The 23,661-nt window shown below is 41.4% G+C and overlaps 1 protein-coding gene and 1 pseudogene across 1 annotated transcript in view; both read left to right on the forward strand.

Moving 5' to 3' along the window:
• Positions 1–1,603, forward strand: part of LOC102871374 — a 43,510-nt pseudogene extending 41,907 nt beyond the window's left edge.
• Positions 1,598–23,661, forward strand: part of ZNF652 (zinc finger protein 652) — a 76,211-nt gene continuing 54,147 nt past the window's right edge. The window contains exon 1 of the mRNA XM_006889320.1: positions 1,598–1,791. The gene's annotated coding sequence lies outside the window, so the exon portion shown is untranslated. The remainder of the gene's footprint in view (positions 1,792–23,661) is intronic.

Below are 23,661 nucleotides of genomic sequence, written 5' to 3' on the forward strand. Positions count from 1 at the left end.
CTGTGCCCATTTTTCTATTGGATTATTTACCTTTATCTTGTTGTGGTGCTCAAGTATTTCATAAATTCTGGATATAAGTCCCTTATCTGATATGTTATTACCGAATACTTTTTCCCAGTCAGTGGCTTCCCTTTTTACCCTACTGGAGAAGTTTTTGGATGTGCATAGGGATTCCTCATCCAGTTTCTGAAGCTATAAACCTTTAGGGGAGGAGATGGCCCATCTAGAACATGTACTCCATCACCAGAGCTCCCTGTGCACATGCTGGAAGACTTTTATTAGCGGAAGGAAGGTAAGGAATTCCGACTAAGATTTGGAATACCTTTGGGAAGTTTGGCCTGTGGTGGGAAAAGGTCATCCTGACTCTCAGAGATGTTGCTTTGGGTCTTCCCACCTAGGGCCGTCACTCTGTAGAGTTAGTTAATGAAAACCAAACTCATTGCTGCCAAGGCTATTCTGACTCCTACCAACCCAACAGGACAGAGGAGAACTGCCCCACAGGGTTTTCAAGGCTGTACTCTTTTCCAAAGCAGACTCACATCATGCTCCTGAGGAGTGGCTGGTGGGTTTGAAACTCTGAACGCGAAAACACTGTGCCACCCAGGCTCTTTTGTTAGATAATGGTACCATTAATTATATTAATGATTAACAGCTAATTAGTCATAATGCTGTAATAGTTACAACGGAGCCTTCATTTCTTGAAGCAGCTCTCTGCCTCATGCACACACACATAAATCCTGTTCTCAAATCCTGGCCACAGTATAAGGGCAGTTCTAAATCTTAACTTTTCCCGACCACGATGTCAGTCTTTAAATTCCTCCAGTTTTCGCTAGTGTCTCCATTCATGTACTGAATGACTACTACTGCTTGTATTTTGCCTGCTTTATTTCTGTCCTCTGTCACACTGCTCTCTAGTAAGTAACAAGAAGGCTAGCAGTCAATTTTCCCCCTACTTTCTTGCAAAACCAAAGACTCTTTCACTTCTAAATCTCACTTCGGCCCACTTTTCTACTTTCGCCTTTCCCCACCCTCCCTCCTCCTTACCTTTCCCGCATCTTATTTTGCGGAATCCCACAGCCGGGGCCCCAAACTCCCTCCCCCCCACTACATTCTGGCTCCTTTTTCAGCAACCACGCCCCCCGACCCAAGGGAAGAGGCGCGCATGCGCAGCCTACGCCTTTACCTGGGCACCCGGGAGTGGGCGGAGTGGGAGAGGGCGGGGGTGGAGCAGGGAGTCGGCGGTTATCTGGGCGGTGGAGCGCTCACAATGTGGCAGGAGGGAGAAAGGTGCGCCGGGGCCAGCCCCCAGGGGCTGCGCATGCGCACTGCTGCTTCCAGCGGCTGGGATGCCAAGGGGGGGCGGACGGAGGGAGGTGTCGGGATCCCTGTTGGGCGGGGGGGCCGACGAGGGAAGGGCCCGCGGGCGCGCGCGCGCTCCCGTCGCCGCTCGCGCCCTCCTTCCCTGCCCCCTCTCCGCACACACATCCACACACGCACACCCCCTCCCCTGCCTCCCTCCCCGCGCGCCACCCGCCCCGCCGGCCCCGCTCGCCCTCGCGCGCTCGGAAGGGAGTCGCGAGACGTCGGAGCGGCGGCCACGTAGCGCTGCGGCGGCGGCGGCGGCCGAGACCGGGTCTGAGGAGCGGCCCTGAGGACAGGCGTTGGGCAGGGGGGGAGGGGCCGGCCCGGCCGGCGGTTGTTACTCGAGCGCCGCGGCTACAGGCCCCCCGCCGCAAGGATGGACCGCCGAGGCGGCGGTCGAGGCGGCGGAGGTGGAGGCGGCCGGCCCGGGTGAGTAGGGGCCCGTTTCCCCCCACGCACACGCCACAGCCGCGGCTTCGCCCCTTGCAGCAGCTCTTCCTCTCTGTTGCCCGCCGGGCCAGGCAGGCTCCGGGGGCCGGGTTAACCCTTCGCCGAGGCAGCTGCGCGCACTAGGCCGGAGCAGCCCCGATCCAGTCGGGGAGGCCCCAGATCTGGCACCGAGATTGGGCCGGGGGCACCACACTTTTGCCCTTTCGTTCCTTCCCTCCTGGCCGCGGGCTTGGCGCTAGTTTTGCAGCGAGTCCTGTTGCCCCGCGGCCTGAGGGGAGGCAGGGCTTGCACGGGTTTGCGGGCCGGGGAGGAGGTTCGCTCCCGGTCCTCCTGCGGGCGTTCGCCTGCCCTGCAGCTGGGAGCTTGCACCCACTGCCTTCCCCTGCCCTGCGGTTGCACCCAAGCTTCCAGCCCCGGGGAGTATTGTGCCGCCGGGAGATAAAAATGCATCTTGTGTACATCCACCACCAGCAGCCCAACACTCACCCCAGTGGGTAATGCCGACCTTTCTCCACCCCCACCTCCTCGTTCCCTCCAATCAGGCTTTACTTAAGATTCTTAGATTGAAGATACTAAAAGGCACTGACACCCCGTTACATGCTCACATAACATGCTCGTTGTGGAGGGTTATCTGTCTCCTGTAGAAATGGTAAATGCCCCGGCTTCACCTTTGAAGTCTGTCTTCACGATTTAAGATCCCATATGCCCTTCTTTGGAGAAGGCCAGTCTTCGGTCACATCTAGGCCTCCCCCTGCCCCCCCAAACACACACACACACACACACACACACACACATACACACACACACTTCCTGATTGCAGAACAGCCCTGTCATCGCCAATCTATTGTCAGGAACGGCTTATGCCAATCAAAGGAATGTGCTTTTTTTACCTCTGGAGAAGGGTGCTTTCCACAGTGTTCTCGGGATGTTCCTGAGTGAATCTGTCTTTGATACCCCACATAGTCCCCGTGTTCAGGCATCATTATTATAGTGTTTCCCTTCTGTGCATCCCTCATGGACTCAGTAATGCCTGTGTACACGCCCCCCCACGCCCCCCAGTTCATCTAGATATACATGATGTGTGGAAATGCTTTCTTTTTATTAGATGTTTAACATCTATAGCCAAGGTGTAGTAAATAAATAGGATAACATTTTGGGAAAACATTTATGTTTTCCCCCCAGAACATGGCCAGACCCGTTTTGTTCTGGGAATGGCAGCGAGCACATGCTTTGTTGACAACACATGCATGCTTTAGAGAGCGAAGAGCTGCTGTAGCTGGGGAGGTGTGTGTTGAATGTAGGTGATGTTTCCACTTTCCACGTTCAGCTGATTTGCAAGTGGGGAGCTGCACCGTGATTGTAGGCGCTTGCAGCTTGGCTGTTGGTATCAGTGCTGTGAACCTGCCACCAGATGGGTACTATCTTTAGTGTAATTTTGTTTAAGTGTTCACTCTAAGTTTTACCGAGTCTGGGGATGTCTACTTCAGTGGCTCTTAGCCTTTCTTGGGGAAAACATTCCGGGCCCTCTTCTCGGTGAAATAGACACATAAAATTTTGTATGTCATTAGTCATAGTAGAGATGGTCCTGGGACCTCATCTTAAGATGTATATTATGCCAAAGTGAAAGGAACTCGAGTTCTGTGTTTAGTTTTTAAGGATTGGCATTACTTTGGTCCTGAACAATATACAGCAAAGGAGATTTTGCATCTAGTGTTTTGTTCTTTGATTAAAGCAAGTTAGGTATTTGTAATGTTTCATTTCACTGTCTTTCTGTAAAGAACAGATTTGTATGTGAGTCTTTTCTGAAAGTAAATGGAGTTAAAATTACTTAACTTAGGCCAGTTGATAATGAATTGTGTTCCTAGTGTTGTATTTTAACTGTAGCAAATTTCCGCAACAAAGTACATGATCTGTTTTATAAGGCATGTTAGAAGTCCTTATGTGTTAGTTGAGATTAATTTGCTCTTCTAAAAGAAAATGTTTTCTTATATGCTGCATGAAGTGGGGTTTTTTAAATTTATATGATCTCAAGTTTTAATAAGACAGACATTGTCATCGGAATAATCTATTTTTTTAAAACTTATTTTATCTTAACAAAAGGGTTTTAATTATGATTAAGAAATTCAGTTTCCACATTTAGAATCCAGAACTAGGAATGAACATTGCCCCTTTCTGCCACTAAGCAGGAGCTAGGTATTCTCCAATTTTGTTTAAATTATAGTCTGCTCAGTTCTTGCTTTTTGCTACTGTTTTAATGAAGAGATATTTATGCCACCTTGTGATAATGTTGTGATGGTCAGTAACATTAAAATTCACAAAGTCTTGCAGTCTAGCAGCTTATAATTCTGACAGTACTTTTTCCCACCTTAAGGAATCTTTTTTAAAATTTCCTTTTTTTTTTTCATTTTTGGGCTCTAAGAAGCTAAAGATTTCAAGGTATTAACCAGCTCTTTGAAAGGCAAGGAGACATTGGAATCTTGCGTAGAACCTGTTCCACACAGCTGAAGAATAGCATTTATTCCAATAATTATGCAATGCTCCCTGTGAAGTGAGAAGGCTTGCTGAGGTTGCAAATACTACTTTTTTTTTTTATTATCTAATAAACATGCTTGAAGTGGCTTATATTACAGCTTGTATTTTTTGTTCATGTCACACCTGAAGTTTTACTGTTGGAAATTATCTGCCTATGCTAAACCAAAACTATTTCAAAGTTGCAAAAATGTACTTTTCATTGTCAGTGTGGGATAGCAGACATACCATTAAAATCTCAGGGGACAATGCGCTTCCTTGGTTTACTATTTTGCAGAACCTCTTCTAACCAGTCACCCAGTTAAACACCCACACACCACAGAGCAGCTGATCATATATCAACGTATGGCTGTGAGAATAGCAGTCTCCCTGCCAGATTCAGGGCTTGGAAGCTGGAAAACAATTGCATAGCAGTGAAACACTTAAGGAGCAGTGGTGCCAGCAGCTCACTCATTAATACAAACAGCTTGCTTTAGTTTCTTCAACACTCTTCTTCAGACACCCTTCCCTTAGGAGGTTTCAGATCAGCAGCTCCTACTCAAGGGAAACAGCACCTGCAACCTTGGCCTCAAGATCTGATTCGTGACACCCTGAGCTGTTTCCATTTCTGCTCTCAGTATGGGAAGTAATCTTGTAGTGTGGTAAGAAAAATACTTTTTCAAGTCTGTAGAAAAAAAAGTTGATTAGTAATGTTGCTGATGTGATTTTGTTTTTGAATATTTGAAGCCTATTGAAGAAGTAAACTGTAATGTGAATTAGGAAAAACAACACCCTTTTTTGTTCAAGGATTTTAAATAATTTTACCAAAAAAATGTGACTGTACTTTTGAGTTTCATTTCCCTTGTTCTAAAAAGTCAGTTGCAAGGTATCCTCTCCACCCCCAAGTGAATTCTCTCGAATTTTAAACCATAGCCTTTGGAACCTGGCTATGCTTAAGGTGGTGGCTGCATTTCCTCATTGAGAACTCTTGGGTCTTGGGTTATAGTTTTAAGGATGATATTATTCTCAGCTATTAGCATAATTTCAAACGTCTTGAATTTACTTTCATAGAGGTGAATTGGTATTATAGAATCAGGGAGACAGATGGATGGTTCTTACTTGAATCCCAGCTTCAGCGTTTACTGGCTTTATGACATAGGACAAGTCACCTTGGCCTCTTTTAGCCTCAGTTTCCATACAAGCAGAATGGGGTTTGTTATGAGAATTAGAAATAATATTCCTAGTACAGTCCCTGGCAAGTGTACATATTTATGAACTCCATTAACGATTGAGATATAGATGAATTGGGAGTGAAACTAGAGATAATTTTGGCTTCAGTAGGATTTCTAGGTTTGTTGTTGAAATCTGCATACTTTTATTTGTGCAGATTTGGGGTGAAAGAAATTGCAAATGTTTTACTTACAGCATAATTAAGTTTTGTGTGTGCAGTATGCTTATTGCAACCTTAATTTGTTGCTTTATGGCTGGCTGAACTAGGTGGAAATTTGGCTCCAAATTCTACATTACCCACAGCTTGTGCATGTTTAAGCCTTTTCAGAGCCTGTGTGGTGAAAGGGGTGTTTTAGGAGGACATTAATGTATAAGTTCTGTGTCCAGAGTTGAATCACGTGCAAAGCCTTGTGTAAATTTTCATGGTTAGTGCAAGACATAAAGTGCTTAGTGGAAACATCAGATACTTATTTAGTTAATCTGCTTGTTTATATAACATTTATCTTTGATTTGTAAAAAATACTTATGGATATTTTTTCTTCTAGAAGTTCCATTACTCTTCAGAGGTTTTAACCTTAAATTGTTTTTAGGGCTGTAGATTTGAGTGCCTATGGCATTTTTATTTTGGCATGGGAAGGAAAGAAAAATTTTATCAACTCTCCATTTTAAGCGTATAAATTATATGCATTGTCCCTTTCCTTGTTTTTAAAACCTAAAAAAACAGTATGAAGAAAAGAAAATGTACCTTTTCCTTGTTCTAAACATAGTTTAAGAGATTGTGTTGAAAAGTAGATTCAAGGGCATATGTACAATTTTATTCCATTTATATGGCTTTTAAAATGGAATTTCAGGGGTTATTCTAGGTTTAGATTATTTTTGTCAATTTTTACAAAGTATCTTTGGCAAATCTGTGAGCCCACAAGAGTTGTCTAAAGACTTTCCAGGTAAGGTAGACCCATCAAGAATTAGAATGAATCTGCTTTACTATTGAGGTACCTAGGGAGCTCTGGTGGCTAAGTGGAAAGAAGCTGCACTGCAATCCCAAAGGGTTGCATTTAGATGCTACCAGCAACTCTATGGGAGAAGGAGGAACAGTCTCCTCCCGTCCTCCCATGTCATTAATTGCCTCTGAAAACCTGCTGGAGGGTCAGCTATGGATTGGTTCCGACTAGACAGTACACAACAACAACAGCAACCACCTAGGGACTTGCCCATTGGTGAAAGAAGTCACTGTATTGCATTGCTGTTAAACAAGGATTGGCAAGTAATAATTTTTCAAATTGCCTTAAATTTTGCAGGATACTTGGAGGGGAGGGGAACTTAATCTTGGTCAGAATGTGTACTAATAGCAGGGTTTATGTTACGTGAGCCCAGGATGATTAAACAAACAAAATTTAACTGATTGGGATTATATGTTGTTTTTATCAACTAAAATATACTCTATGTAAATATTTTCCTTTGAGAGTGGGGTGGGTAACTACTGTATTCCTTTTCCTGGTCTTTAAAGCCAAGAGGGCTAGCTCATAGCTTGTTGCGCCTGCCAATTTCTTGATAAACCAGTGAGGATGTTGTAAGAAGGGATTGTTGGAAGAGAACAGTATTGGAAATGATGCAAGTAGTAGCTCTGTTTCTTGCTTGTTACTATGCATATGGCATGGAGAGTTATGATTCTAGCAGGGCTTCACGGAGATTTAGAGTGTCAGATGCTTTTTTCTTTTCGTGTTTGTGCAGAAATACACTCTTTTAGAAGATTTATGCTCTTCAAATTTAGGAATTTTGATTACGTTTTTGGAGATTTAGTAGAGCATAGTTTCTTATTGACAGAAGATCTGTAGCTTAGACCTCGAGAATTGTTTTCACAATTTCAAAAGTATCATTTAACATATTTGAAATAACATCAATGACTTATGAACACTAAAACACACAACTCTCTGTGTGTGTATCTGTGATCTCAATTTTATAATCAACTCTCTGTGCTTTTCCCATTCCTCCTAAGACTGTGACCTCAAAGCCCATGATATTTCTTTTATTAATATATTAATTTTTATTGTGATTTTAGTGAAAGTTTACAGAAAGTTTGGGTTTTCGTTCCTTCATTGGTATGCATTTTCCTCTCTCCCTACACAGTTCACTTTATAATGCATATCTTGTTCAAGATTGTTTTCATACACATAGTGCATTAGAGCTAGTTTGTTTGAAGTACTTTGCTGGAAAGAGTCTTATTGCAGCAAACTCTACATTTTTATTTTTAACATGTGAAGTAGTTTAAATTAATTCCGGAGGAGTTTGGAAACAACTTCAGTGTCCATCAACATGGACTGGTTAATTAGGATATTTACCATGTAATGTGAATGAGGAAAAAGGATGAGGAAACTATATATATTGCTATGGGGAAAATCTCTAAGACATAGTAATGAAAAAGAACAAAGTGCAGAAAAGAGTGTTGTGTATTACTGTTTGCATAAAAGCTTAGATGAGGAAGAACATATTCTATCCCTCCATATCATAAAATAGCTCTTCACAAGCATATAAAGAACAAATAATATGGGTTGTCAGTTTTGAGGGGGATTTGCTGACTAAGGGACTTGACATAGAGGTTTTGGGTTTTTTTTTAAAAAAAGTGTTAATATTCCATCAAGTTGCTTGTGACTCATAGCAACCCTCTGTACAACAGCTCTGAACCCTGTGCTATCCTGAGCCAGTCTCACTGACTCCGACATACCTAATCCAGTCGCCCCAATTATCATGTTGATCTCTCTCATCTGGTCTTCCTTCCCTGGGGTGTCCCTCCACCTTTCCACACGTGATACCCTTTTCCAAGGACTGTTTCCTCCTGGCCACAGGCCCAAAGTATGTGAGATGGAGCGTCAAAATCCTTGCTTCTAAGGAGAAACTGGTTTCACCCTCTCCAAGACAAACCTATTTGTTCTCCTGCCTGTTCAGTGTATGTTCAGAAGTCTTCTGCAGCACCACAACTCAAAGGCATCAGTTGTTCTTCTGTCATCCTCAGCCATTGTCCAGCTCTCTGATGCATAGCATGTAATTGTGAAGACCATGGTCTGGATCAGGCTCACCTGAGTCTCTAGACTTATGTCATTGCTCCTCAGCACTCAGGAGAGGTCCCTGACAGCAGACTTCCCCAAAGCAATTTGTCTTTTGATTGCTTGCCTGCTGGTGCCAAACATGTTGTTTGTTGAGCCAGTTGTTAACAACCTCAATCTATTCTTTATTCATCATGGTGCTGCCAATTGGCCCATTGGGTAGAATCTTTGTCTTACTGATTTTGAGCTTCAATCCTTATTGAAGACTACAGTCCTTGACCTTCTACAGCAAACACTTAAGGTCCTCCTCAGTTTCTGCAAGCAAGGTTGTGTCATCTGCATACTGCAGATTGTTGACAAGTTTTTCTCAAATCCTGATGCTTGATGCCTCCTTGTAAAGTCCAGCCTCTTGAATGATCTGTTCCACATATAGATTGAAAAGGTACAGAAAGACAGGACACATCCCTGATGCACTCCTTTCCTAATTTTGAACTATACAGTGTTTCCTTGTTGTGTTCTGAGGACTGCCTCCTGGTCTAAGTATAGTTTTTGCATGAACACAATCAAGTGCTCTGGGATTCCCATTCTTCACAAGGTTAGCTACAATTTGTTGTGATCCATGCTGTCAAATACTTTTGTATAATCAATGAAGATAGACATTCCTTTGATAGTCTTTGCTTTCAGCGAAGTAGATTTTTAAATAAAGTAGAGCAAGTAAAGAAATCACACGTGCATAGCTTGATGACTTTTCTCTGTATAACCAGCATCTACTATAAGAAATAGATTGCTATCACTGAAGTCTTTGGTCTTTTCTGTTACTGTTTTGCAGACTTTGTAGTTGTGCAGAGTTCTATCAACATATATCAGCTTTGCTTTTTTTAAAAAAAACAAACCCACACCTTTTAAAAGTAGAATGCAGTATATATGCGTTCGTGTCCAGCTTTTTAGCTCATGATTATGTTTATGGGATTCATCCATATTGTGGAGTGCAAATAATTTATTGTCATATAATATGCCATTGTATTAAGAAATTATATCTTTTATCATCAATGGTCATTTGGGTTGCTTTGGACGATCATGAATAATGCTTCTTTGTTTATACATGCTTTTATTCTTTTTTATTATTTAAATTTCAGATTTTTCACCCATGTGAATGCATGCCTATGATATAATTCTATAATAAAATTATAAGGTTCTATTTTAAATTGTAGAGATATTCAGTTGGACTAAAGTATTTCAAACCATTTTCTTAGTACATTCTCAAATATCCAGCTTACATTTTTACAATATTAAAAGAATTCCCAAGTTAACCAAAGAGCAAATTTAGGTGCTCTTTTCCTTAAGTGAGCAGAGGTTAACTGTGTTGCTAAATGCCCTAAAAATAACTACAACACTTCAAAGATACTTGGTTTTTTTCTGTTAAATATATCTTTTATGTTATTTCATTACTGAAATCACAGTCTTTTTGCACTCGAAGTATTTAAAACGCTACTTTAATGTTATTTTTTATGACTGTCATTTGTTTAAACTGCTTTGGTAAGCCAGCATTCCAAACAAATGTTGTGCAGTGCCATCAAGCCCAGTATGAGCCTGTGACCCTTTTATCAGTAGCTGTGAGCCCTGTCCCATCCTGTACCATCCTCATCATCTCTAACACACTTGAGCCAATTGCAGCAGTCACTGTGCCAATCCTTCTTGTGAGGGTCATCTTCTGTTTTGCTGACCTTCCAATTTTCAAAGCTTTACGTTCCTTTCCAAGGAATGCTGTTGTTAGGTGCTGTTGAGTCAAGTATATGTCCCATAGTGACCCTCTGAACAGCCAAACTGAACCCTGCTCTAGCTTGTGCCATCCTCATTATCTCTGACATATTTTCAAGCATGATATCGCTTTCCAGAAAATAGGCTTGCCGAGCTACATATCCCAAAGTATGAAAGATGAAGCCTTGCCATCTTTGTCTCCAAGGAGCACTCTGGCTGCACTTTCCCCAACACATGATTTGTTTGTTCTAGTGACAGTCCATGAGATATTCAGTATACTTCTCCAACGCCATAACTCAAAGGCATCAATTCGTCATTCTTACTCATTGTCCAGCTCTATGATGTGTAGCAGGTAATTGAGAAGACCATGGCCTGAATCAGGTGCACCTTAGTCTTCAGGCTGACCTCATTGCTCTTCAGCATTTTGGAGAGATAGTAGCATGGAAAATTTACCTCAACTAAATACACCCATTGCTGTTGAGTTTCCTACTCTTTAGTAATCCTGTATGGTCTAAGTTCATAAATTTTTAAGCAAGAATATTGCCACATCTTTCATCTGTATTGTGATTGGTGTGTTCAAATCACTGGCCTTTCATTTAGCAGCCACATGTTTTCACAATGGCACCATGAAGACCCCTGAAAATAGTTATTTTAAATATTGGTAGAAAAATTTTGGGAGCCCTGTCAACCAAGTAGTTGATAGAATAGTACATGGCAAAAAAAAAGTATCTTGCCATGCTTTTGTGGCCTCTAGGTAAGAAGTTGCACTGTCAACCCAGAGGTCTTCAGTTCAGATCCACAAGCTGCTCTGCAGGAGAAAAAGGGGCATTCATCTCTGAAAACCTGCTAGAGAGTCAGCTATGAGTTGGTTCCAACTTTATGGCACCTGACAACAACAGTGTGCACTTTAATGCTAGGACATTATTATGTCTATTAAAATTTGCATTTGTTCAGTTTTTTTGCTTTAGTTTCAGTACTGTTATTTTTGCCCAAACATAGAAATGATGATTGAAGTATTAACCTACGAAGCAGTGATTATTAACTGGGAGCAATTTTGCAATATGTGAAGATATTTTTGATTGTCACAGCTGGGGTTAGGGACACGCTACTGGCATCTAGTGGATAAAGACCAAGGATGCTACTAAATATCCTACAATGAATGCAAGGACAACTCCCTATAACAAAGAATTAGCAGGTCCAAATGTCAGTAGTGCATGGCTTAAGAAACTGTGTTGTAAAGCAGCTAGTCACTTAACCAATACAACTAGGTAAAGAAAAGTTTGAAACTGTCCGAGATTCATTTTACATAGATCGAAAATCAATACCTATGGAAACAGCGGTCAAGAAATCAAACCATGTATTGCATTGAGCAAATCTCCTGCAAAGGACTTCTTTAAAGTACTAAAGAAAAAGAATATAAATTTGAGGACTAAAATGCACCTGACTTAAGTCATGGTATTTTCTTTTTGCATGCTTTTTCTTTTTTTTTTTTTTGGTGTTAAAAATAACAGTTAAAAATGGTGTTAAAAATGAAAGTTTACAGAAAAATTGGATTTTCATTCATTCATTGTTGCACATTTTCCTCCTTCCCTCCTACCCATTTCCCTTTAAAAAAGAGTAATTCATTGTTATACAAGGCATGGTATTTTTCAGTTGTCTTATATGTATGTGAAAGTTGGTCAAAGAGTAAGGAAGACAGAAGAATGAATGTACTGTGCACTGACAAAAGAGAAAAAAAACCCAACCCTTTTCTTGGAAGAGGTGCATCCACAATGCTTCTTGGAATCAAGCATGTTAGGCTTCCTTTCGGATTATTCCTCACCCCCATAACTATGCAGCATTTCATTTCATTGTGATGGGGTCACCATGAGCTAAGGGCTAACTTGATGACAGCTAACAACTGATTTTCTTCTTCAGTACTGTCAAGTTTTGTCTCTATTTCGTGTATTATTTTTTTTATGTATGTGTGTGCGCGTGATTTTTTTTTTTAACTATGCAGAACAAGTGAAGGCCGGTACTCCAAGGTGAGGAGAGAGGGTCAGAAGACCCAGTGGTGCTGGTACCCTTTCCCAGGGCCACCCCTCCCAGATAATGCCTTCTGGATGACTCAAGCTAGGCTCCTTCTCCTTCTTCTGCCTGCCAGTTATGTCACCACCAACAAAGTCCAAAACCACCCTCACTACGTCTCTACTACTCTTTTAACATGATATCAGAAGAGATACCTCTTGGCTCCTGCTCTGAGTACATTATCAAGAGGAATCAATCCCTGGAAAAAAGAGTAGACTTTAGGCAAAATGAGGAAGATCCTCAAAAGATGGATTGACACAGTGGCTGCAGTAATGGGCACAGTAGAGATTGTGAGGTGGTGGAGGACCTGGCAGTGATTTATTCTATGTAGTGTGTATGAAGGGTAACTTACTTGCTGAAATTGAGGAGGGCCTGAAGATGGTCAAGGACTGTAGTTAGTAATATGGATTAAAGCTTAACATCAGGAAAATGAAGATTCTCACCACTGGGCCCATTCTCCATCCTGATATATAGAGAAGAGATTGAGATTGTTAACAAGAGATTGTCCGCTTGCTCAGTTCCACAATCAACACTCTTGAACACTAGCAGTCAGAAAATCAAAATATGAATTGCATTAGGAAAATCTGCTATCAGATACTTCTCCAGAGCATTGAAGAGCAAGGATGTCAGTCTAGAGACTAAAGTGTACTTGATCCAGGCTGTGGTCTTTGCAGCTACTTGCTATGCATCAGCAAACTGCACAGACCAAGGATGACAGAAGAAAAGTTGATGTCTTTGATTTGTGGTGCTGGGGAAGAGTATTGAACATTCCATGGATGGCAAAGAAAACTAACAAGTCTGTCCTGAAGAGAGTGAAACCAAGCTGCTCCTTGGAGCCAAAGATTTTGAGACTGTCTCTCATGCTTTGGGCATGAAGCGTGGAGGGACCAGTCTTTGGAGAAGGATATCATGGTTGGAAGAGGTGAGGGATAGCACAGGAGAGGAAGACCCTGGGTGAGATGGATTGACACTATAACTGGGCTATAATAGTAGGTGTCAGAGATAGTGAGATTGGCTCAGGATAGAACAGAATTCAGAGCTGTTGTGCATAGGGTCACTAGGAGTTGTAGTCAACTCAGTGGCACATAACGCCACATATGGTAGCCATGAGTCAGAGCTGACTTGATGGCACCTAACAACATCATCATCAGACAAATGGTGATTTTTTTTTTTTTATTTTGTGTGCGTGTACCGTCAAATCAGTTCTGACTGGTACAGGAGGATATTGCGCCTCCTTCTCCGGCCGAGTGTCTGGTGGATTTGAACCGTGTTCCTCTGGGATTGCAGTGCTGCTTCTTGCCACTAGGCCACCAGAGCTCCCCTACAAATGGTGATTTTAATAGTCTTTGTTAGCTTTAGTACATGAAACTAATTTTTAACTTTCTTAATTTAGAGATGAAATAAGTTTGGTAATTTACTAAGAGAGTTTTTACATTTGACTATTTTAGAGTGAATTTTAGTAGATGGATAATTAAAAAAAATTTATTGTATTATTTTTACGTGTACCATCAAATCAGATCTGACTGATACAGGAGGAGATTGCCCCTTTCTTCTCCAGCAGAGCATCTGGTGGATTTGAGCTGCGTACCTCTGGGATTGCAGTGCACCGTCTTGCCACTAGGCCACCAGAGCTCCCTAGATGGATAATTTTAATAGTCTGTTTATAGACATACACACACTCCCCGCTATTACTTAGCAAAGACTTTGTTGTTGTTAGGTACCATGGAGTCAATTATAGTTCATAGTGACCCTGTAAACAACACATCTGAATCTAGACCTATCCTGTGTCATCTTCTACATCTCTGTCACACCCGAGCTTATTGCTGCTGTCACTGTGTCAATCCATCTTTTATTTTTTTTTTAATTTTTATGTGAATGTACCGTCAAATCAGATCTGACTGGTACAGGAGGAGATTGTCCCTCTTTTCCCGGCAGAACATCTGGTGGATTCGAACTTGCCACTAGGCCACCAGAGCTCCCCTAAAACAGTGGTTAGATGCCACAAAGTAGGTGGCAATGCCTTAACCGTATGCGTGTTGTAAGGCCCAAGGGCCTCTTCCATCCTTGTCAAGGGGAGTGCTAACCTTCTCTCCTTTCATACAACACCATCTTTTGTTTTTAAGGATGGAAGAAGAATTGACGCCTTTGAGCTGTGGTGCTGGAGAAGAGTATTGAATGTTCCGTGGCCTGCCAAGAAAACAAACAGATCCATCCTAGAGAAGGTTAAACCAGGCTGCTCCTTGGAGGCAAGGATTCTGGGGCTTCATCTGACATACTTTGGACATGTTGTAAGGAGAGACAGGTCCTTGGAGAGGGACATCATGCTTGGTAGGGTGGAGGGACAGCACAGGAGGGGAAGACCCTCTATGAGGTGGATTGATTCGGTGCCTGGGGTAATCAGGATGGGTGTATCAGAGGCAATGCTATTGGCACAGGATAGAGCAGGGTTTAGGGCTGTTGTACATAGGGTCTCTATGAGTCGCAAACGACTCGACGGCACATAACAACAACAACACACAATGTTGATTCGCTTACAAAGTTTGTAAACATTGTGTTTCACACTATATCCTTCATTCACATTGTTTAATACAATCATTCCCATTCATTATGGTCTTCTCTTTCACTGACCCTCCACCTTCCCAAGCATGATGTCCATTTCCAAGTAATAGTATCTCTTAGCAACATGTCCCAAGTATATGGGTTGAAACTTCATCATCCTTGCCTCCATAGATCACTCTGGTTGCACTTTTTCTAAGACATATCTGATCTTTTGGCAGTCTGTGGGATACTCAGTAGTCTTCTTCAACATCTCAGCTCAAAAGCATCAATTCTGTCATCCTTATTCAGTGTTCTGCTCTGAGACGCAGAGCAAGTGATTAAAGAGATCTTAGCCTGAGTCAGGCACACCCTAGTCTCCAAACTGGCCTTATTGCTCCTCAGCAATTTGGAGAGGTCTTTTACAGCAGGTTTTCTCAATGCAAAAATCTTTTGATATTTTTTATTTCTTGACTGCTGGATCTAAGATGAAATTGTTAATTTCAATCTTGTCTTCATCTGTCATGATGTTGCTTATACGTAGTGAGGAATTTTGTTTCTTGATGTTAATTAAGGTGCAATCCATATTGAAAGCTGTATAGCCTTTGATCTTCTGCAGCAAGTGTTTCAAGTTCTCACTTTGAGCAAATAAGGTGTGTCATCTGCATAATGCAAGCTGTTAATGAGTCTCTGATTTTGCTGCCACATTCTTCTTCATAAAGTCCTATTTCTCAAATGGTTTGCTCAGCATACAGACTGAATAGGTGTGGAGAAAGAATACAACCCTGATACACACCTTTCCTGATTTTAAACCATGCAGTGTTCCTTTACTCTGTTTGGACAAGAACTTACTGATCTGAATATTAGGTTTAATATGTACATAATTATGTTCTGAAATTCCCATTCTTCTCAAAGTTAGCCAAAATTTGTTATGATTCACACAGTCAAATGCTTTTGCATAGTAAAAAAAACAGACATTTTCTGGTATTTTCTGCTTTAGCCAACCTAGTTGACATATCCCTGGTGCCCCATGGCCTCTCCTAAACTCAGCTTAAACTTATAGCAGTTCTTTGCCAGTGTACTGTTCTAGCCATTTTTAGATGATCTTCAGCAATATTTTGCTTGTGTAATATTAATGATATTGTTTGATAATTTCTACATTTTGTTGGATCACCTTTCTTGGAAATGGGAACAGATTCCTGTTAGCTGGCCAAGCAGCTGTCCTCCAAATTTTCTGCCATACACTGGTGAGCAAATTCAGGGCTGCTTCTATTAGTTGAAACATGTCAATTGGTATCCTATCAGTTCCTGGGGACTTACTTTTCACCAATGCCTTTAATGCAGCTTGAATGTCTTCCTTCATAATCATTGGCTCTTGTTCATATAGTACTTCTGAAATAATACCTGAAATATTTCAGTGTTAACCATTCTTTTTGGTACAGTGAGTCTTCATTCCCTTCATCTTCCTTTAAAACTTCCAGGTTCATGCAAGATTTTGCCCATAGCATCCCAGTATTGCAATTTGAGACTTGAATTTGTTTTTTAGTTCTCTCAGCTTGAGAAATGTTGAGCAAGTTCTTCCCTTTTTATTCTCCAACTCTTTGCATATTCTAATACTTTGCTTTGTCTTCTCAAGCTGCTCTTTGAAATCTTTTGTTCAACTCTAATTTCTCTTCCCTTTGTTTTGGTATTTTGATACTCTAGTGCAGTTTTCAATCTCTTTTCATATCCATTTTGGTTTTTTCTTTCTCCTCTGTCTTTGTAATGACCTTTTGCTCTCCATGGATGATACCCTTAATGTCATCCCACAGCTCTTGTAGCTTTCAGTCATTTTGGTGTTCAATACCACAAACCTGTTCTTAAGATAACTTTTTAAACTCAGGTGTGATAGACTCAAAGTCATATTTTGGTTCTTGAGGACTTGTTTACATTTTCTTCAGTATCAGTTTGAACTTGCTCATGAGTACTTAATGGTCTTTTTCATCAGTCAGTACCTGGCCTCTTTGGATTGCTGATATTGAGCTTCCCCTAGCAATTCCTTCCACAAGTGTAGTCAGTCTGATTTCTGTGCTTTCGGTCTGGTGAGATCCATGTGTAAAGTCATTGCTTGTATTTCTTAAAAAAGGTATTTGCAATGAAGAGATGATTAAACATACAAAATTGAATGAGGATTCTGTATATGTGGAATCTTTACAGTAGATAATCTTTTGAAACTGCCTTCTAAGCATAATGTCTTTGAGATTCATCCAAGGATTTTTTCTTTCTTTTTTTAAAAGAATTTGTGTTGGTTTGCTTACAAAGTTCATATACACTGTTTTCACCCTATGCTTTATTCACATTGTTTCATATAATCATTTCTATTCATTATGTTTTATAAAATTAATCTACATTGAACTATGCCTACGGTTACCCTGTCTTTCCCGATCCCTCCCAGAGCTTTCCCATTTCCTTTATCCCCACTCCCTCTCCCCACCAATTTGTAGAACCCTGCAATTCCCCCCCATCATCTCTTTGCTTCCCCCATCCTCATACACATCTTACTAGTTATCATCATCCAAGTTTTTTGTGTCAACACCTTCTTCCTTTTTTATTCTGAGTAGTATTCCATAGTATGAGATATATCACAGATTTTTTAATTATTATTAAATTTTATTAGTTTTAATGAACATTTACAGAGATTTTGGGTTCTCATTCATTCATTGTTGCACTGTTTTCTCTACCCTCCTCTCCAGTTCGTTTTTCTTCCCCCACCCTGAATGTCTGTTTTAATTGTCCAATTGCCACAGTGCTTGTCAAAGCCAGTTCTGATTAATCTCCTTTGTCAGTGTGTCCTTTGCCATTCCCTGTCACTCCTCCCTGAGAGACACTTCACCCTGATTCATAAGGAAAAGGGGATGGTGTATTCTCTTAGCTAATTCCTGCTGAAAAGGGACACTGTGGGTTTCAGGGTGAAGATCTTCTCTCACTACTCTAAAGGGCCCCTTTGGCAGTAGGAAACACATAGACTCTTATGGAGATTGATTTTGGAATTTAGATGCACTGTTAATTGTGCTTAGCCGTACATGTTCATATCCTTGAAGATGTATCATGGAGGTGTTGCAACCTAGAAGACACAAATTTAACTAACAAGTTAAAAGTACATGAGTCAAAAATTAACAAGCAATAATATTCCGAGTAGAAGTTCTAGTAGTGGCACAAATCAAGTTACAGAGGGAAGGTGGTTCTTCCAGTAAAAGGCCTATAGACTAGCACTTTGTCTATTATAGTGTAGAGGTTAGGAACCACAAGATGTAGAGGCTCAGCTATGTCATTTTTGGTTCTTAAGTCCTGGAGCAAATTCTATCTACCACTGGGCTGTTTTACAACTCGGAAGTTCACATGCAAGGTAGAGGTGAAGTAAGATTTTCCATCCATTCCAACATCTAAGAGATAGTAAGAAGAGTTGGGACCTCAGAAGGCTTTTAGGACCAATTAGTAGGCTCTGTGTCCAGGAGAAAATGAATATACTTACCAGTAACGTTAATGCTCATCCACGGCTCTTCTGGGAGGATCTAAATCATTGAAGCGTCCTCCTTTGTTTCCAGCTAGGAGCTGGGGCCTGTAAGTCCTGTCTGCCATGAGGACCTGATGTGGGCCACCTTGGCCAAGTGTCCTTCAGAGCCACACTTACAGCAAGTGAGTGGGAGCTTCCTCTCTACTCCCTTGCCTATCTGTGGCTCTCGTCTGTGACACTGTCTACTGAAGTGGCCCATCTTTCCACAGTGGAAGCAATTCTGACCTCCTTTATTACCTTTGGGTATCACAGATGTTTTAATTTACTCACCAGTTGAAGGACATTTAGATTGTTTCTAGTGTTTAGTGATTATGAATATAAACAATATATTTAAAAATAAATAAAAATTATGCTATAAACAATAGGTCCTAGGTCCCTTATAATCTTTTGTGGGCAGGTTAGGAAGGGAACCTAAGTTTCCATATCTCTAGGATAAATCTCATTAGGAGTGGGATTGCTAGCTTGAGTAATAAGTATATGTTTACATTTTTTAATCACTGCCAAACTATTTCTAGAGTAAGCTGGCCATCTTATAGGTCCACCTTCAACATATGAGAGTTGTTATTATTTTGCATTCTTATGTGCACTTGATATTCTTGGACTTTTTCCAAGCCATTCTACTTTTTTCCCTTTTTAAAAAAATTATACTAGTTTATTTACAAAATTCAAATACCTTTCTTTAAGGCATTCTAATATGTATGCAGTGCATCCTGTTAGCATAGGGGTTAAAGTACTTGATTGCTTGTTGCAAAGTCTCAGTGAAAATGTACATGGAGTTTGTAGGATGTGCCAGTGGTTAAGCACTTGGCTACTAACCAAAAGATTGGCAGTTTAAATTCACTCAGATGTACCTTGGAAGAAAGACCTGGCAATCTACCTCCAAAAGATCATAGCCATTAGTAACTCCATGGTGATGGCAGCAGGGTTTTTAATATGTATGTAGCTGTGGTAACTTAGTGTGGTGAGGAGTTTTGCTGCCAACTTAGGGTTGTCAGGCTGTTTGAATCTACCAGCTACTCTATAAGGACATCCAAAAAGATGGGCATTCTCCTCCTGTGTGATTTTCAGGCTCTGAAAACCCACTAGAGTGTCAGCTGTGAGTTGATTTCAGTTTGACAGTACACAGTAACACCACCAATGAATAGTCTGTTTTGAACCTTATGATCAGATAGTCAGGGTATTAGAAATTAGAGGAGCCTTTTCACTTTTCTGAGCATATTTCCTTATTGCTTATGTAATGGTTCTATTGAATAAGTTTTAAGTTGTCTTGCATCTTCCATATTCACTGTAATAGATGCAAAGAGAAATCCTCGGCAAGAGAGTAAGTTTGTGTTTGACTAATCCCAGCTAAAGTAGAAACATCACCAGCAGTCTTTATAAATGGAATCCATATAAAGTAACTTAATATTTATAAATATAATTTGTCCTTTGTGTGTGTGTGTGTACCATCAAATCAGATCTGACTGGTACAGGAGGAAATTGTCCCTCCTTCTCCAGCAGAGCATCTGGTGGATTCGAACCGTGTACCTTTGGGATTGCACTACATAATTTGTGCTTTGACATTAAACATGATAATACTGTGTTGATGTGTGTTGTATCTGTAAATAAAAAATATATAGTGATGTTGCACCCGGTGTACAGCATAGTCTTTTGGCTAATGTATGATATTTTCATTAAAACATATATATTTAGATTTAAAACTACCCTTTTTGGTGTTAAATTGACTTAGCAACCCTATAGGACAAAGTAGAACTGCATGATCGGTCTCTAATCTTATGGAGATTTAATCTTTATACTGCCACATACTTCTTTTGTGGTTCGAACCACTGACGGGTACTTAACTGCTGCACCACCAGTGTTCTGTTATGTGTTTACTTATCCTAATGTAGGTGTGAAATAAATCAGCTCTATATAGAATTTTTAAAGAATAGTTTTATTTTTCTGAAAAAATACTGTGCCTTCCTGGTTTAAAATTATTAAAGATTATAGAAAATAAAAAGGCAAATATCTTCTTATCCACATTTACCCTATCCTGAGGTGGTGGTTGTTAGGTACTGTCGATTTGCTTGCGACTCATAGTGACCCTATGTACAACAGCCCTAAACCCTGCTCTACCCCTTGCCAGTCTTACTGTCTCCGAGACGCCTGTCCCTATTACCCCAGTGACGGAATAGAATCAATCCATCAAATCAAGGTCTTCCTCTCCTGCGCCATCCTTCCAACCTCCCTCTCCAGGAACTGGTTCCTCCTTGCACCATGTCCAAAGTATGTCAGACGAAGCTTCGGAATCCTTGCCTCCAAGGGGCAGCCTGGCTTAACGCTCTCCAGGGTGAACTTGTTTGTGCTCTTAGCAGTCCATGGTATATTCACTACTCTTCTGCAGCACCAAAGCTCAAAGGCATCAACTCTCCTTCTGTCGTCCCTGTCATTGTTCAACTCTCTGAAGCAAAGCAAGTAATGGCAAAGACCATGGCCTGTATCAGGCGCACCTTAGTCTCCAGACTAAGGAGACTCCTCAGTACTTTGCAGAGGTCTCTGACAGCAGACTTTCCCAGTGCAATTCATTTTTTAGTTTCCTGGCTACTGGTACCAAGAGTGTGTATTGTCGTGCCAAGTAAACTAAAGGTGTCAACAATTTCAATCTCTTCATCATCCATCATGATGCTGCCAGTTGGCCCAATGGTGAGAATCTTTGTTTTCTTGATGTTGAGCTTCAATCCATATTGAAGGCTGCATTCCTTGACCTTCTGCAGCAAGTGCTTCAGGTCCTCAGTGCAGTTAGTATTAATGTTCCAAAAAGCATTGTCTGGACACCTCTTTCAATGTGAGTGCACATTTGCATATATAACAAAGCTTCATCTCACATACTTTAGATATGTTGTGAGGTGAGATTGTTCCTTAGAAAGGGTCAGCATGCCTGGAAAGATGGAGGGTAAGCAAAGAAGGGGAGGACACTTACCTAGGTGGATTGATACAGTTACTGCAGCAGTGGACTTAAGGACGTCAGAGTTGATAAGGATGGAGCAGGACAAGACATACTTAACTCGATGTCATATAACAACAGCAATGTGTACTTGCTAGAGAGCTCTGGTGGCCTAGTGGTAAGGAATTTCGCTGCCAGTCCAAAGGCATTTCTAATCCACCACTTGCTCCATGGGGAAAAAGAGGGGTAGTCTCTTCCTGTGCCATTTACTACATCTGAAAACCTGTTGGAAAGTCAGCTGTGAGTTGGTTCTGAGTAAGTGGTCAATAACAATTGTACATAAATGAAGTCTAAGTTAACTAGTGCTTCTGTAACAAAAGTACCTCAAGTGGGTGGCTTTAAAGAGCAGAGCTTTACCTTTTCACAGTTCTCATGGCTAAAAAGCCCAAATTAGGATCTGAGTTGGATTCTCATTAGAGCCCATGGCTTGTCTTCCCCTACATGTATGTGTCTCTGTTTATTTTGTTGTTATTTGGTAATTAAAAAATCTATTTAGGATCTAAATCCTACATTGATATGACTTGTGCTGAAACAAGTTCCTTATGTGGCCATTTGCCTTAGTTCTTTGGAAAAACACTTTGAGGGATTTCCCGCCCTAATCCTTGAAATTGAGGAGGACCTGGAGCGCTTGCTGCAGAGGGTCAAGGACTGTAGCCTTCAGTATGGATTGAGGCTTAATATCAAGAAGACAAAGATTCTCACCACTGGACCAATTGGCAGCATCAGGACAGATGGTGAAGAGTTTGAGATTGTTCACAACTTCAGTTTGCTTGGCTCCACAGTCAACACTCTTGGCACCAGCAGCCAGGAAGTTAAAAGACATATTGCGATGGGGAAGTCTTCTGTTAGGGACCTCTCCAAAGTACTGAAGAGCAATGATGTCACTCTGGAGACTAAGGTGTGTCTGATAAAGGCCATGGTCTTTGCAGTCACTTGTTATGCATCAGAGAGTTGGACAAAGACTAGGGAAGATAGAAGGAGAATTGATGCCTTTGAGCTGTGGTGCTGGAGAAGAGTATTGACTATATCGTGGACTGCTAAGAAAACAAACGGATTTATCCTGGAGAGGGTTAAATCAGGCTGCTCCTTGGAGGCAAGGATTCTGAGGCTTTGTCTGACATACTTTGGACATGTTGTAAGGAGGGACCAGTCCTTGGAGAGGGACGTCATGCTTGGGAGGAGGGTGGAGGGACGGCGCAGGAGGGGAAGACCCTCTATGAGGTGTATTGATTCAGTTAACTGGGGTAATCGGGATGGGTGTGTCAGGACAATGCAATTGGCACAGGATAGAGCAGGGTTTAGGGCTCTTGTACATAGAGTCGCTATGAGTCACAAGTGACTCGACGGCACATAACAACAACAACAACAGTCCTTGAAAAATTACCTCTACTGTTCTATCCGGAGAATTTGTTTTTTTTGTCTGGTCCTGGGCTTTAGCCTGCCCTGTATTTAGTATGCACCTTGCATGGGTTCAATTATAAACTATGCTAATGAATTATGTGTAACATATTATACAAATAAAATATCTGTAGCTTACCTGAGGAAATTGATCACTTTGTTGCACTACCTCATCTAGGAATCATATCTTGAGATTGATAAGGAGAGAGTTCTGGTAGCCTAGTGGCAAGAACCTGTCTGCAGTCCCAAAGGTGTGCAGTTCAAATCCATCAGATGCTCTGCTGGAGAAGGAGGGGCAATCTCCTGTGCCAGTCAGACTGGATTAATGGTTGTTGTTGTTGTTGTTGTTGTTGTTATGTGCCATCAAGTCGTTTGCGACTCATAGCGACCCTATGCACAACAGCCCTAAACCCTGCTCTATCCTGCGCCAACTGCACTGCCTCTGACACACCCATCCCGATTACCCCAATCACCGAATCAGTCCATCTCATAGAGGGTCTTCCCCTCCTGTGCTGTCCCTCCACCCTCCCAAGCATGATATCCCTCTCCAAGGACCCTTCACTCCTGGCAACATATCCAAAGTATGTCAGACGAAGCCCCAGAATACTTGCCTCCAAGGAGTAGCTTGGTTTAATCCTCTCCAAGATGAATCTGTTTGTTTTCCTGCCAGTCCATAGTACATTCAGTACTCTTCTCCAGCACCACAGCTCAAAAGCATCCACTCTCCTTCTGTCCTCCCTAGTCATTGTCCAACTCTCTGATGCATAACAAGTGAT

The sequence above is a fragment of the Elephantulus edwardii genome, unplaced genomic scaffold (genome assembly GCF_000299155.1).
Source record: "Elephantulus edwardii isolate Elephantulus edwardi_28Jun2011 unplaced genomic scaffold, EleEdw1.0 scaffold00077, whole genome shotgun sequence".
Taxonomy (NCBI): Eukaryota; Metazoa; Chordata; class Mammalia; order Macroscelidea; family Macroscelididae; genus Elephantulus; species Elephantulus edwardii.